The sequence below is a fragment of the Haemaphysalis longicornis genome, unplaced genomic scaffold (genome assembly GCF_048455015.1).
Source record: "Haemaphysalis longicornis isolate Haplotype H1 unplaced genomic scaffold, Haemaphysalis longicornis Haplotype H1 scaffold_1, whole genome shotgun sequence".
NCBI classification, from domain to species: domain Eukaryota; kingdom Metazoa; phylum Arthropoda; class Arachnida; order Ixodida; family Ixodidae; genus Haemaphysalis; species Haemaphysalis longicornis.
Window position 1 is genome coordinate 381,035,384 of NW_027526203.1, and position 14,965 is coordinate 381,050,348.

Consider the following 14,965-nt stretch of genomic DNA (forward strand, 5'->3'; position numbering starts at 1 on the left):
AAAAATATTCCCGATTCTACCGAGAGGATGTAGAAGATATGACACCACGTTCCTGGCGGAAGACTTTAATTGGACGTCGCAACACTAGCAGCAAAAATACTACGGTCTTCATAAATTTTGTTGACCATCTCCTGATGGCATTAAATCAGAAGCAAGGTACTTCGAAAATGTTTCTTATTTCAAGTGCTTTGACCTTCATAATTTTACACGTGGCGGGTCATTAATTCGAATGTAATGTGTGAATTCCACCCGTGAGCCTTCCAGCCCTCGAAAACGTAAGTTCAAGAGCTAGTAAAGCCTTGCATGAAAATGGGGCTTTGCTTTGGTGACCTCAGTCGCGCTCTCATGTCTTCGGGACGTCCACTGTGCATGATGCTGTTCGGTTCCCCTCGCTGTGAGGAAGTACAATTACCTGGCGCTTGGTGGATACTTCACAGTTGTACCTTTTCTTAAGCATAACGACAAAAGCGAGGGGCTAATTGCAGCAACCGAAATATGTGCCACAGCTAAAAATGCCATTAAGAAATGAGTGCACCGAATTGTTTACATAATGTTTTGGATTGCATTGAGCAACATTTTAGGAGGTGTTCATGCCCATGGCACGGCTGCTGGCCGCTTTGAAGCTGATTTGGGTTTTGATTGCGACTGTAACACGCACACTAATCTGCAGGCTACTTTAAGCAAAAAAAGGCGCACGTTATATCGTGCAAATATATATCTTCGTGCCCCGAGTATCTAAAGAGTTCATTTGGAAAGTTTGCTTGCCTTCAAGCGCCGTCGCCTGTGGTTCCCTTAAGCTTCACGGCATCCCGTGGCTCATGCCAATGCCGGGTGGCGGCAATGATGAGAGTTTGCTGCCGGTGTCCACGGTTGTCGGGGCACAGGCGGGCACGCCGGTCGCCATCCAGGGAACCGAGGAGAATCCGGCAGCAGCTACAGGAACAGCAGCACGCGGAGGCGGCAGAGCTGCGAAGAAGAGGCAATTGCAAGTAAGAGAAGGTCGTTTTCACGGACTCCTCCTTAAACCGCCAGGTGAGCGGCTCGCTCAGTCAGCTTACCACTCGCTACATGCCGGAGGTGCTGCTGATTCGAAGCAGGGATCGGTGGCGACGATGACGCTGGTGTTGTTGTTGTCGATCCCTCGTCTCATGGCGCCTACCCACGCGGGGGATCGGCCACGAAAGGCACTGAAAGGAGGCTAATGCGCCCGCTTACAACTGAAAATTAGAAATCTAACCATTTACATCCCGAAACAGCACATGATTATAAGAGAGAATTAGTTAAAAATTGAAAGTAGAGGTTAGAAGAGATAAATGTGCCACAAACGTGCACGCATTAACCAAAGCTAACTGGGCAGACGCTTGGTCTCGGACACGTATGCATGAATGGCTGCAGCCACCCCTGTGTGACAATATCCCGCGGTGATGTGGCCCCAAAGAAAAGGAGTACGGGCGTGGAAATAGGAAGACCAATTCGTTCTAATGGCGTGGCAAGGTGATGTTGTCTCATCATTGAAAAACCACGGCAATGTAACAGGAAGTGTTCTAGTGTCTCATGTTCACCGCAAAAATCACAAAAGGCGGAAGAGGCGAGACCAGCCCGGTGCATATAGAAGTTCAGCTGGGGCACGCTACATCTGAAGCTGGTTAATGTGACCTCGGGCAGTGACAAGCACCAGCCTCCGCGTGCAGGGGACTCCTCGGAGACGATGACGACGACGACAACGATAATGGCGATGCGCTTTAGGAACACCTTCGGGAACGCTTTGAAAAAAGTTTGATTATTTAGAGCTGGGTACATATGCCAGGAAAATATTTATACTGAACGTTTAGTAACTTAGCGAGGAGATTAAAATTGAGTAGTGCGCGAAGCTTTACGAAATAAAACTTCAGCTGGCAAAGCGGTGCTTCATTGTAAATACCCCGAAGAATGGCACCCTGATCACACAGGGAGGAGGAAGAGGGAAAAAAAAACTTTGTTCAAACGCAACATTAAGCGCCGAGAATGTCCCGAGCCAGGTCCACTAACGCCAACTGGTCCGTGAGCTGGTCCGAGGCTAGCCAAGTCCGCCAAGTTGAAGGAGGAGGGTGGGGAAAATGTGGGGATTGAATTGCAATGGGGCAGGAGAAAATGCAGTGTCCTATATTAGCGTATGGTTCGGGACAACTGGGACATGCTGGTGAGTGTCGGAGACGGTAAAGAGAAAGGAACGAGCAGGTGTAAGGGGGGTATATAACTGTATGCGTCGAAGAATGCGCAGTTACGTGGTGGTTAGAGATTTGGGTTACTTTATAACAAGCAGGCGGTAAACTCGGCGTTACAAAGAGGATGTGAAAACGCAAAAAGTGAAAGCAACGAAAAACAACTTGGAAATGCAGCCGAATAAGAGTGTTATATAAAAAGAAATTGCGGTAGGGTAAGCAATTCCGGGTCCCCTTTCCTTCATTCCAAATGAGTATGCGGCATCAGCACGGTTGGCACGACTTTTTGGCTAGCACTGGAGGTGTATTTCGGGAAGGCTGTTTTTTAAATAATATAAAGCCCCATAAGCACAAATGACCGCTGATAGTGCGGGCAGGTGATTCGTAGTGCTGCCGACAATCCTATTGAAGAGGCGACAAGATGCAGCACATTAGGCTGAGTGGAACGGACCCGACCCCCTTTTATTTCCCTCCGGTAGCTCTTATACCCCCGCAGCACAGATGCCGCCCTCTATGAATGGGTGATACAAATGAGTAACGGCCTTCTGGGTTTGCGTGACGTAACCAAAGTGGTAACCTACTACATTTACTCGGTGTCAATGTCAGTGCCGCGTATGTGCTGCATGCTGTTGATGGTCGACTTCGTATGCTTGACCCAGCTTTGCTGCTATTTGGACAGCTTTCGCGAATGCCAAGGACACGCTAACTAGAATAAGGCGTTCCTGTCGGCCAAGTTGAGAAGGAATCGATTGAGCAGCGCTTCGTGTCTGTCACTCCCGAAGTCACTTGGTTGGCGCGTCGTTGTAGGGGAATTCCTGGGGTTTTCTCGTTTACCTTGGCTGGCATGCAGAAATGACAGACGCTTCTTTCTAGCCGTAGACGTTCACGTTGAATGCTAGTCGAAGGCCTTGAGGAGTTTCTCGTAGTTAGAGAACTGGGTACATCCCCAGCGAAAGCAGTCTTTAACATTGAGTGTGAAGGCGATGCGGTTGGCCTGGGTGCCAAGGAAGGGGTGTAGGACGGCGAGGAGTCGTTCCAGAAAAAATGTCTCCACTGGCGGCGACAAGGTGGTTTCTAGATCATTCGAACCATTCTGACCAGTGTACGGCAGGGCTTCCTGGTTTGCCACGTACAAGAACAGCAGTGTCCAGCCAATAAGTGAGGATTCCAACGGTATGTGCGCGAGGCCCTACTACAAGTGCGTGGGGGCAGGGCAGAGGTATGTGGTGCAAATCGAAGCAGGGAGGAATGGGAATGTCGTTGACCGCCATTCTCCACTCGCGCGTCTACCGAGCGGGCGTTCAGAGGGGACCATTTGGCTCCTGGCTCCTACACTCTACGAAGTCCCCGTAGGGCGGCTTCGCCACGATGCTTCAGAAGGCCCCATCGGAGTGGCCTAGTTCGAATTCCACGATTTACGATGCCCAAAATATGATTTCACTAAAAAAATAACTTCGACACCCAAGGCATGCAAGGCGTTTTGCATTGCGCAATATCCCAGAGCAGATGCCCTTTTACACGCGAATTTTCGGCCACGTCATTCCCCAAATTTGTACACTAGGCCGCTTTGATTAGGATTTCTAGAGCATTGTGGCGACGACGCCCTACGGGGACTTCTTAGAGTGTGACAAGTGCGTTGCGCGGCATGCAATCAATAGCTTGTAGAAAAGACACGTGGAGTAGTACACGCCAGGTTTGTCAGCAGAATCCTTTGAAAAGAAAGCAATAGCGGTTCTTGCCGTGGTCTTAGCAGTCTAGGGCTGCGTCTGAACCACGTCGGACAACTTGAGATGCTTCACGATATTGCACCAGCAATCGTAATTCAGGTCATCTAACTGTGTGCTTGCGCTGGGGTAGCAAACGACGGTCCCGCAGACGACGCCAGTGAGGCGGAAGTAGTTGGACTGGATGTAGCGGTACGTCGAGAGCGTGGTACATCGTGCCTCTTTTGCGCCTTGGCCCTTCGCGTTCATCACTTCCGTCACGAACGACGCACTGGTGCACAATTCCTCAACGGCCTGTGCCGCCCTCCTGTCCAGCCGCTCCCTGGTGACGAATGTTATGGCCAAATTATGCAGAGATATGTTCCTTCTCAGCGCTCTGAGGATGCGATGTGAAACACAGTTTGCTTCAATGCCCTTGGGTAGGGAGAATTCTAAGATGCTCTTGTTTTTGTTTACAGCTCGCGATAATATGGCAAAGCGTTTGACTGTAATCCAATTGTTGCAATTCACTGCAAGCTTCGTGATGCTTGTATTCCTCGACAGCAGATACGCGATGGTCTTTACGGAACGAAGACACGTGGTCTCACTTTCCATTGTAACTTCAGCCACGGTATGGTTGAAGATGAGGGCCTTGGCGACCAACGAAAAGCAGCCGCAATCTGAGGCCTCGCGCGGGGCGGTGGTCACCCTGAGACGCCGAATTCCCTGGTTCAGTGCAAGCGTTGTGCACAAGACGTTGACGGCTTGCCTGCGGTGCTGCGCCACCTCAATAATCAAGACCTCCACCTTCGTGTTCTTGGCGAGGTTTTCCAGTAGGGCGCAGACGCTGCCCTCAGAAAAATCGTTGATACAGCGGACGTGGAGCTCCGTCGGCGACTCGGAGGTGAGGGCCACCGCCGCCAAGAGGGGCGCAATGTCCGGATCGGACCACGTCATCTGGATTCTACTGTATCCTTTGTCCTTAGCCATTTGGAGTGACAGATTGGTCCTGCGGATAGAAAAACAAGACACTAGTTACAAATGAATACTTCTTAGACTCTGGAGGCAACATAAATCTTTGGTCTATCCGAAATAACTATAGCCTTTGATAATCCGTTCAGTTCCAATCTGGCCCCACAGGATGTTGTTTTTAAAGAAAAACTCGGTCACAAATCTTGACAAGATTTATTTTTCCTGTAACGTAACGACATGAATGACGTCATAGCTGAGGTACCCGAAAACAGAGCAATAGTTCATGCTGCCATTTAAGAGCAACGATGAAGCGAACCCCGGCAGCCGGTAGTTTTTCTGCAGCCGGTAGTTTTTCTCTGCGCCACTCAGGCACGGAAAGTAGCCACTGTTGCGTCACAGGTACAGTGCCAATATGCGGACGACGAGTCGGTTCTTCCACTGTAAGGAGATTAAGCTGTGAAAGGGGCGCGATTGTTATTCGTACGTTGCGATATTCCGAATGAATGGAATGTGTACATTTTCTTCATGGTCCCAGTGAACTAATATAAAATGATTGCGCTCTTCCAAAGTGCGGAAGTGGGCTACATATGGTAATGTTAATGGGCACGGCGATGTATTGTTGTAGCCGTCAGTTCGAGGTTAAAAAATTGTACAGGAATTTTGGGAATTGTCTACTTTTTGGTAAACATTGTTACCCGGCTTGTCTTCATTGGTAGTTTATTTGTACCCAGATTTGGTTGAATAGTCAAATTGGCATACAATTAGTCGTTTTAGATCGCTTTGGTCAAAACTGGGAGATTTCGCGTTTTTCGTTGAATTTCACCGTACAATTTTGGTAGAACTTTGTACAATAGTAGAATAGTAGAATTTGGTGGAATTTCGATAAAGTTTTGTTGTTTTTGCCAATGATTCACATTTACTATATTACAACGATTAAACGCTTTAACTGCACCGATTATGCATCTTTGTTCAGACTGTACTGTTGTTGCTTTTTTGCGATTTCTTGTGTCTTGTTTCTCGACTTTCTCTTTTTTTAACAGCGAAGCTGTTCAGCAAATCGTAATTTTTCGTGTCCTCAGTTAAAAATACCGAGAACTTGCCGAGTGGCCACACGTGAGCGCGGGCCTCGCGGCGACCGCCCAGGGTGCCGAACGCATGTCTCTCAAGTCAAGTATACCCACATAGGGAGATTGGCCAAGATTGCGGCGACCGCCCGGCAGTTAAAAAAAAACTATGAAAATGCCGAGCGCTCACGTGTGCGTGCCTCGCGGCGACCGCCCAGCGTCCCCCGTGCACGTTTGCAAGCCAAGCATACCCACTTATGAAGATTGACCAAGATTGGCCAAAAAAAAAAAAAAAAACCTCCAGCGTTCAGGCAACACTTGCTCGGAACGAGAAAGACACGTCATAGCGTACGCCCCTCCAAGGTAATGTCCGATGATTATTACTTCAAAAAGAAAAAAGAAGCAAGCCTACACTTATAGCTACAATCATTTTTCGTGCCACCATCACCACCAATGGTAGAGTAAAGGTCGTTGCGGTAGCGAAGAAGAAGCAAGTCGGGTGTAATCGTGGGCTTAAATCTTCGTGATGGCCGCGAACGTAGCGCAGAGCTCCGCTACCTCGAGTCTTGCGCGTGCGTGCGAGCTTCCTTCTTTGTTTCGCTGTGTGAGGGTGGTGCATGAGATAGAAATAATTGATTTTGCGGGTTAATTTATAATAGTTTAGATAGTATTGGTTTTTGTTTTAAATACTCCCTCGGGAAATGATCTTCAGATACACCATTTTGACGATTGAGAGGGTTAACTCGCCCAAATAAGCACTTTTGTGCAAATTCAAGGCCTTGCGCTTTTTATAAATTTTTCGTGCTGGGTTGGTTTTTGGTATCTCTTAATTTCTGCCTCGATGGCATGATGGTGGCATATAAGATAAACTTTTTCGATTTTGTTAGTTTTTTTTATTATTCCTAATAGCTTTATTTTTATTTTCTTCAACGAATAACCTAAAACATCTAACGGATACGTTTATGCTATCGAAGTACCTAACGACAAAAAAAAAATTTGGTTTAACGCGGAAGTTCGCGAAATAATAAGGAAAGCCAGGCGAGCCTATAGACGTTTTTGCCGAAATAGTAGTGAATTTAATGAACAGTTCTGAAAGACGCTAACAACAAGGCTAAGATTGCAATAAAAATGCGGAAAGACAATGTTTTGGCCGGTTGAACATTGACCTTAAACGAAACCCAAAACAATTTTGGAAATACGTGAAGAAAACCAGGAACCGTCATGTATTAGTGATGTAACCCACTTTATGACATCATTATAGATGTTTATGGTATAGATGGCCTCTTACGTGAATTGGACACTTCGAGGGCATCTGGTCCAGATGGGCTATCGCCTTTGTTCTAAAGGAGTGCCATGACGTTAATAGGTATTTGACAATTATTTACAAAATGTCACTTGATTCAGGCATTGTTCCCAAAGACTGGAAATTCGCAAATGTAAGTCCTTTTCTAAGCCGAGGATATAAAAAATGTAAAAATTAATAGGCCATTTTTTAATTTCAATTACTCCATTAACTACCTTTCACCTTCTCAGAATGGCTTTCGCAGTGGATTTTCATGTCATACTCAATTGGTAGAATTTCAGCATTGCATATCACAGGCCCTCGATAATAATATTTTATAAGCCTCTATTCGCATCACGTACACAACGCATACATGACGCTGGAGGCCCGCGGAAAAAGCTGTCATAAAGGCAGCTTGACAAGGCCGCAGGCCCCCGCATTAGCAGCTTTAGGCAGTGGTCAATAAGATCATAAAATTGAACATAAAAAGTATAAACGATATCAAACGCACTCCAATAAAAATTGGGGGGACAAAGCCAAGCAACACGTTCAAATTTACCGGTATGGCATTACAAAACTCGGGAATACAAGCCACATGTGCCGAAACATGACACACGTGTAAATAACATCATATCAAACGGTTCACAACAAATTACGCCGGTAACAAAGCTAGGTGCACAAATGCTTCTTTCAAAAAAAAAAAAAACACTTTCATTCTGACGACAGTCATGCAGTTAACAGTTGTGCAGCAAGGGGTGCATACATTTAGTAGCAAAAAGATAGGGTTGGTGAGACGGTTTTCCTGTTTTCGTTTTTCAGTTTCCAAAGTACTCGCGAAGTTTCCTGAAAGTAATTTTTTCGAGTTTGATGTTTCCCTGAAGCAGTGTATTAAGCACTCTTGGCAGCCGGTTTTTTAACATTTGTAGTCCGTATGTTGTCCTACATGTGTCAACTTTCCATCTCTCGAAATGTCGCGTGCTATATGGGGTAGAGTGTTCTTTTAGGTTTGCTAGCTGGCTTAAAAACCCGGTATTATTTTTCAGGTCTTGTCTATACTGTTTGCATAGGCGGTAATCATAAGTCCTAGTAACAGGCAATACATTATAGGTGTCAAATAAAGGTGCAGAAGGAAAATGCGCCGGGACACTGGCGACAGCGCACAAAAACCGTTTTTGCAGAATGTGCAACTTTTGTAGATTTGTCTGTGTCGTTGAGGCTCAGATTAAATGGCAATAGTTGAGCCTAGAACAGAATAAGGTGTTGTATACTAACATCATTACATTACGTGGCAGTAAACTTGCGTTTCTGTATACGAGTCCGACTATTTGTGAAAGTGACTTTGCCAAGCCGTTTATATGCTCGTCCTAGGACATGGTCTCGTGAAACATAACACCTAATGTTTTTATGCAGGGAACTATTTCAACTGGGTCTGATTTCAGAAAGAGACTTTGTTTTATTGTTATGTTTTTATTTCGAGCGTGAAATAGTACTGCCTTGGTTTTCTGTACATTTATTTTTAGCAAGTTTTCTTGTGTCCACTTTTCCAGTTTGACGAGGGTTTCGTTGGCGTGAAGAATAACTTTATCAGTTTCTTTTGCTGACAAGAACATGCTCGTGTCGTCTGCGTAGATCACGAATTTTATTTCTGGAGCTATACTGGTGATATCATTTATGTATAAATTAAAAAGAAAAGGCCCTAGAATGCTACCCTGCGGCACGCCACAGGAAACTGCTAAAGGATCAGAGTAAAAGCCCTCTATATCTACGATTTGTTTCCTATATTGTAAGTATGATCGAATTAATGAGGCAGCCACACCCCGAAAACCATATTTCTCCAGCTTTCTGATAAGGAGGTCATGATTAATAAAGTCAAAGGCCCTTGAAAAATCAACAAATATGCCTAATGTGTTATTTCCTTTTTCTATCTTGTCTAAAATGTACTCTTTCTGCGTAAGAAGTGCGGACTCAGTGCTAAAACCTCTACGGAAACCATACTGGCTATCAGTCATGATATTATGTTTCTGTTCAAATTTCGAAAAACGCCTGAGAATAATTTTTTCAAATGCTTTTGATAACACAGGTAGTATGGAAATAGGTCGGTAGTTTCCCATGTCGTTCTTGTCACCTTTCTTATAAAGTAGTTTTACACGAGCAACTTGCATTTGGTATGGAAATACAGCTAGTTGAATACGTAGCTTAAACAGGGTGCAAGGTAAGAAATGACGTGTTTCATAGGTTTAACTTGCATTCTGTCAATATCGATAGCACTGCTATTATTTAGGTTTTTTACTACCTCTACAACTTCGGCTTCGCTGACAGGATCGAGAAAAACTGAGCTGCTGTTGTAATACACATTATTTAGGTCATTATTTACGGTCAATTGGTTAGCGGTGTTCACAATATGGCTATTAAAAGCATTGGCTAAGGCTCTGCCTGACAGCTTGATGCCATTATTCTTTATTTCACACACTGGACCTGTGCTAACGTTACAGTTTAACAATGAGTTCAGATTTTTCCATAGAGCGTTCGTACATTTGGAAGAAGAAAATAAATTATTGAAATACTGTTTCCGCGCTTTTTTTATCTCCTTATCTAAGCGATTACGGAATGTTTTGAACTTTTTCAGTGCGCCTGGATCTTTGCTCTTGACAAACTTACTGTACATTGTATTTTTCTCCTGTATTTTCGCTGCTAGACAAGTATACGCAACCTTTCTTGATTCCAGGAAGGATTTTGATACTATACCTCATAATCTCCTGGACAATATGCTTGCGTCCCTGAACATTAACAGTAAAATTCATATTTGGATACGTAACTACCTGGACGGCCCCGAGCAATGTGTAGTTTAGAATAGTCATAAATCTAGCTCTGTTGTGGTGAGTTTTGGCGTACCCGAAGGTAGCGTACTGGGACCATTATTATTCTTTATTTATATAAATGATATGACAAAAAACATTCTAAAACAGTCTAAATATCTAGAAATGTAACCACCTCCGGTTTACACGAAAATCAGCTATAACCCTAGCAAGCTATAATCAGTAGCGTCATGAAATACAAATACCTAGCCGCATGCTTAGCTCAGTCGCTCAACTGGATTAAACATGTACAACACATAATTTACAAAGGCCAGTAGAATACTATATATTATCCGTGGAAATCTTTACGATGCACCCAGGGAAGTGAAAGAAACACTATTTTATGCATGTACGATCTGTACTTGATTATGCGTGTGTAGTGTGTTACCCACAGCAATAGTATCTTTTAGAAAGAATTGAAAAAAATTCCCTCGCACTTCCCCGAGGGGGAGAGTATGTAAGTGCGAATGCACGGTTGTTGATTGCGCGATTACGGTGGATATCGTGATCTTGGAGTGGAGAGGAGGCGCCCAACACCCGCAGTCACTGAGCGGAGAGAGGAGGAGGAGAGTAGCGCCCGCCGTTACGGCGAGGGCTACACGAGCGCCCTCACGCGTCGGAATGCGGAGCGCCCGCTACGCGAGCGAGAGCTCTCCCGCCCGAAGTGGAGAGGAGGCGCCCAACACCCGCAGTCACTGAGCGGAGAGAGGAGGAGAGTAGCGCGCGCCCATCTCCCCCCGTTGCTAGGGAAGACGAGGAGGAAGACGAGGAGCGCGCGCACCCGCAGCTGTTGCTATGCGGACAACGGCGGCGGACGATTCAGGCTCGCTTAAGAAGTGCATTCGCACTTAAAATTAAAGCCGTTCCACTCAATGTGAAAGCTGTCGGAATTGCAGAGCAGTGATTCGCCATAATGGGCTGTGACGCCGTCATCCGCTGACTCTTACCACCCATCACATTCTTCGCGGCCCTGTCACATGCCTCTCCTTATGAATTCCATGGAGGTTTGTCCATCGCATTTCAAATTTCCCGCCTACAGTTCTTTCGCGCCCGCTGCCTGAAACTGCGCCTGCTTGAGTTCTGTTCTTTTTGTGCTTGCTTCTCCTCCTGCACGTGCCTACATTGCACTGCCACTTTATTTCGCTTACTATCGTAAAAACCAACCTAACCAGCGTTCCTAACCAAACAAACGCGGGCGCTGGCGGTTAATTACTTAAATTCTGCCTCAAATGTACCTGCAGTTTTCTTTGTGCTAAACAACGGGGAGATGTACGACAAGCGCCAGCGGTTCACGAGTTTCGAACGCTTATGACCTTATGACTATATAGACCGTTTGGCTTTCGAAGCCTCTGTGGGACGCCGCAAGGACAGAACGCCGCGTGGCTCTACTTCGGTCCAGTGAGCGAGCTACGACGGCAAGGCGAGCCAGTAAAGTTCTCTGCACTTTGAAGCTGCAAAACCAGGCAGCGCGTTTTGTTACAAACAATTCTGACCCTTTTGCTAGCATCTCGGTGATTAAAGCCACCCTGAGCTGGGAACCACTACATTCCAGGCGTAAAATACTGACATTAAATTTCTTCCACTGCATTTACTACAATAACACCGGTATCGACACAAAACAGTATCTCCTCGAGCCAAACTACATATCACCTTGTTTTGATAATCCCCAAAAAGTGTTAAAGTATTCCCACAGAAGAAATTTTTCTGCTAATTCTTTTTATCCAAGAACAATAAGTCACTGGAATTTGTTGTCAGAGATATTCGTTAGCATACGAAACAACCATCTCTTTTTCTCCCGCTTATGGCCAATGTAGCGTTGTTTTTTTTTTTAACCAATATGAATTAGTGCTTTCGAAAAAGTGTATGAATGTATGAATGTATGCCTTCTTTCTTTTGTAGATGTTGCATGTCCCCTCTACAAAAATGCCCCCGTGGCGATGTAAGTATCTCGTAAATAAATAAATAAACAAATAAATAAATAAATAAATAAACAAATAAATAAATAAATAAATAAATAAACAAATAAATAAATAAATAAATAAATAAATAAATAAATAAATAAATAAATAAATAATTTACATTATTAAAACAATGCACGGCATCCATTAGTTGGTGCTCTTCGATGCTCGGTACAGCTTGCTTACGCATCCCAGTCCACCGGAAAAAGGGACCATTTGACAAGTTTACATAGCAGCGAGAAATCTGAGCGTAGAACAACACATTTGCGAATAAATTCTTTTGATCTCTTCACCTCCCATTTGTTCATGGACAGTTGCGGAAAGGAATTGTTTGCCTAGATATTCTGGACTAGAAAACTCAATGTTGCATGGGGCAGAGGCTTGGCGTGGACAGGATATCGGGGTAAGGACCAACTAGAGAAAACCGTGCATACCACCCCGTACATTACGATCTTAGGGTCGTGAACTGACGAGGCCAAGACTATTTAAAGAGGAAATCTTCAACATCGAAAAGGGGGCGACGTCTGTTCTTATGCCTAAATTTGTAACTAATACACACACTTGTGAGCATTTCGGGAGGTGGGTGTCAGCACCTCCTTTTCGAAGGAAGACCCCCTGCTTCCGACGCAATAGTCACAATAAAAGGTGTTTCGTGCGCCCAATACGCTCTAATGATCCTACAACGTGCGGTTTTACGGCGAAGCTGTCTATGGCTACAATCCAGCAGATTGTCGACGAGCGGTTGTACAGCGCAGGCTGTCTATGGCTAGGATCCAGCAGATCGTATCCGGCGACAGACCTAACGTAGACAATTTTCAGCGTATATAAAACCTTAATAAAACATAACAAGCTTCTAGGGCCTCCACATTCTTATATAAGATGGTTCCTATTGCATGTGAAAAAAATTGTTTTCCAAGCAATGTTTGTAAGTTTAGAGGTGCAGCCGACATTAAGGGTATCGGTGCAAGCTTGTTTGTAAACCGGCCTTCGCACATTGTCTCGCAGGGAAGCACGGTCATCTACGGAGGGACTATGTCTACAGCCCCACTTTGGACTCCTCTCTACCGCCGCCGCCACCTGTTTTCCGAGTTGTGTATACTTTTCGCCACGCACTTGGTCTCTCTACCCCCGGTGACAATACGTAATGCCGGGTGCTCTTGGGCGGCCACCTGGGCAGAGCACTAGACCCTGTGCCGTGATTAACGTAGCCTCGCTATAATAAAATGTCATTGCCCTTGCCCTCCCCACGTGTGTGTTGTTAGCCTGTGCGGTAGAAATCATGGAACTGCCCTTCAACATAGCAAGCCCAGAATATAATTAAACCCCGACATAGCAAATCCCACCCAGAGCGCCGCCTTCGCTGGACTTCCCTCTTCACATGGGGGAAGGACTCTGATTATTTTATGTGAGTGATTTTTTAGAGATGAGTTTACTATGCAAGAAAACCTAAGTCCATTATTTCCCCGCAGATTCAACAGCATTTATATGAAATATTTCTACTTTTCCAAACATGAGGCCGTCACTAATACTATTCGCAGAGGAAAAAAACGCATTTCTTCCACGTCGCCCTCTTTTCAAGCCGCAACAATTCAAATAACGTAGTCGAGTGTTCGACGAAACTTCGTCTGGTCAGGGGTCATATTGGTTGTGAACAAGGAACCCGTATGGGTTCCGAGAAGTCAAATTTTTTTCCTTTTGACTTGGTCAGTGACCACGATTTTATATTCGCAAACAATTCAGATGTTTGACCTTTTGACGTTGTCAAGACGGTTCATCTTTGATGTCAGGAAACAACATGCTTTAGCATGCAAAGAGCGTGTCATCAAAGGCAAAAAGGCAGAACCATTCCGAATGATCACATCTAAAAGGAATCTTTTTTTGATCAAGTCCACTATCTCTTTAGGTTGATCCAGGCTATGGGAAAACAATTTTAAATTATGAGCCTACTATCAGGTGTGCGGCATCAGTAATACTAGAAACGGTTGCTTAAAGTTTTCGCGACCTCATGCGACCGCTTATTATCTCTACACTCAAAGGTATTTTAACGCTACGTGACGCGTGGTAAAAAAACACCAACGAACAAGCTTGCTGTACCAAAATGTGTTGACTTCTGTGAACGTGTGCCTGCCAACAAGAATCAGTAAGATGTCCTAAGGATTGCCGACGTTTTTGTAGCAACGAATATCTCATTTAGGTAGCCGTGCTTTTTCTCATTAAGCTTGCTGTCTTACCGGGGATATTCAGAGCAGCGTGTTAAATTTAATGCAAGTAAACTAAATTTTGAATGAGACAATTTTGTTTTTACCATACGTGCGCACTTATTCTGCGTTACCCGCACGCCCTCTGTAAGTGCCACTCAAGTGGATGTCCGAACGCTATTAAAACTTAAACATATCTTTATATTCACTGTTTTTGTATGGTTGTCCCGCAAATTATTTCGGTCCTTTCATTCACGCCCGCGGCCGTCCTGACTTGTAGCCACAGATCATAGAGAACGAAGGTCAGCTTTTAGTTCGGTGGTTTGTTGGGTGGTTACAATAAACATCCAAGTCCACCTGAAGGAAGTGTCCGCCTTCCCAAAACCTATGGTGTACAGGCTATACACAGAAAGTAAACAAAAAAACTGAAATTGACAAACTGACAGCAGTAGCTGTCACTCAAAGCACAGCGAAATGCTGGGGAAGGAAAAGCGCACAGAAGAATCTAACGTGAAATACATACAACCTGTTACCAACCAAACTTAATTGGAACGTGCCGCTGATACCAGTACCGAGATTACAATGTGAGCCAATCAAGATTAAAAAGCATTCTCATTAAACCACGTAAAATAGCATCGTTCTTACATGATCAAATGCGGTGGAGAGGAAAAGACACAGGAAGAACGGCTGGGAGCGTTTCGCCGCGCTGCCCCTCACTGAGCACAACCTGAA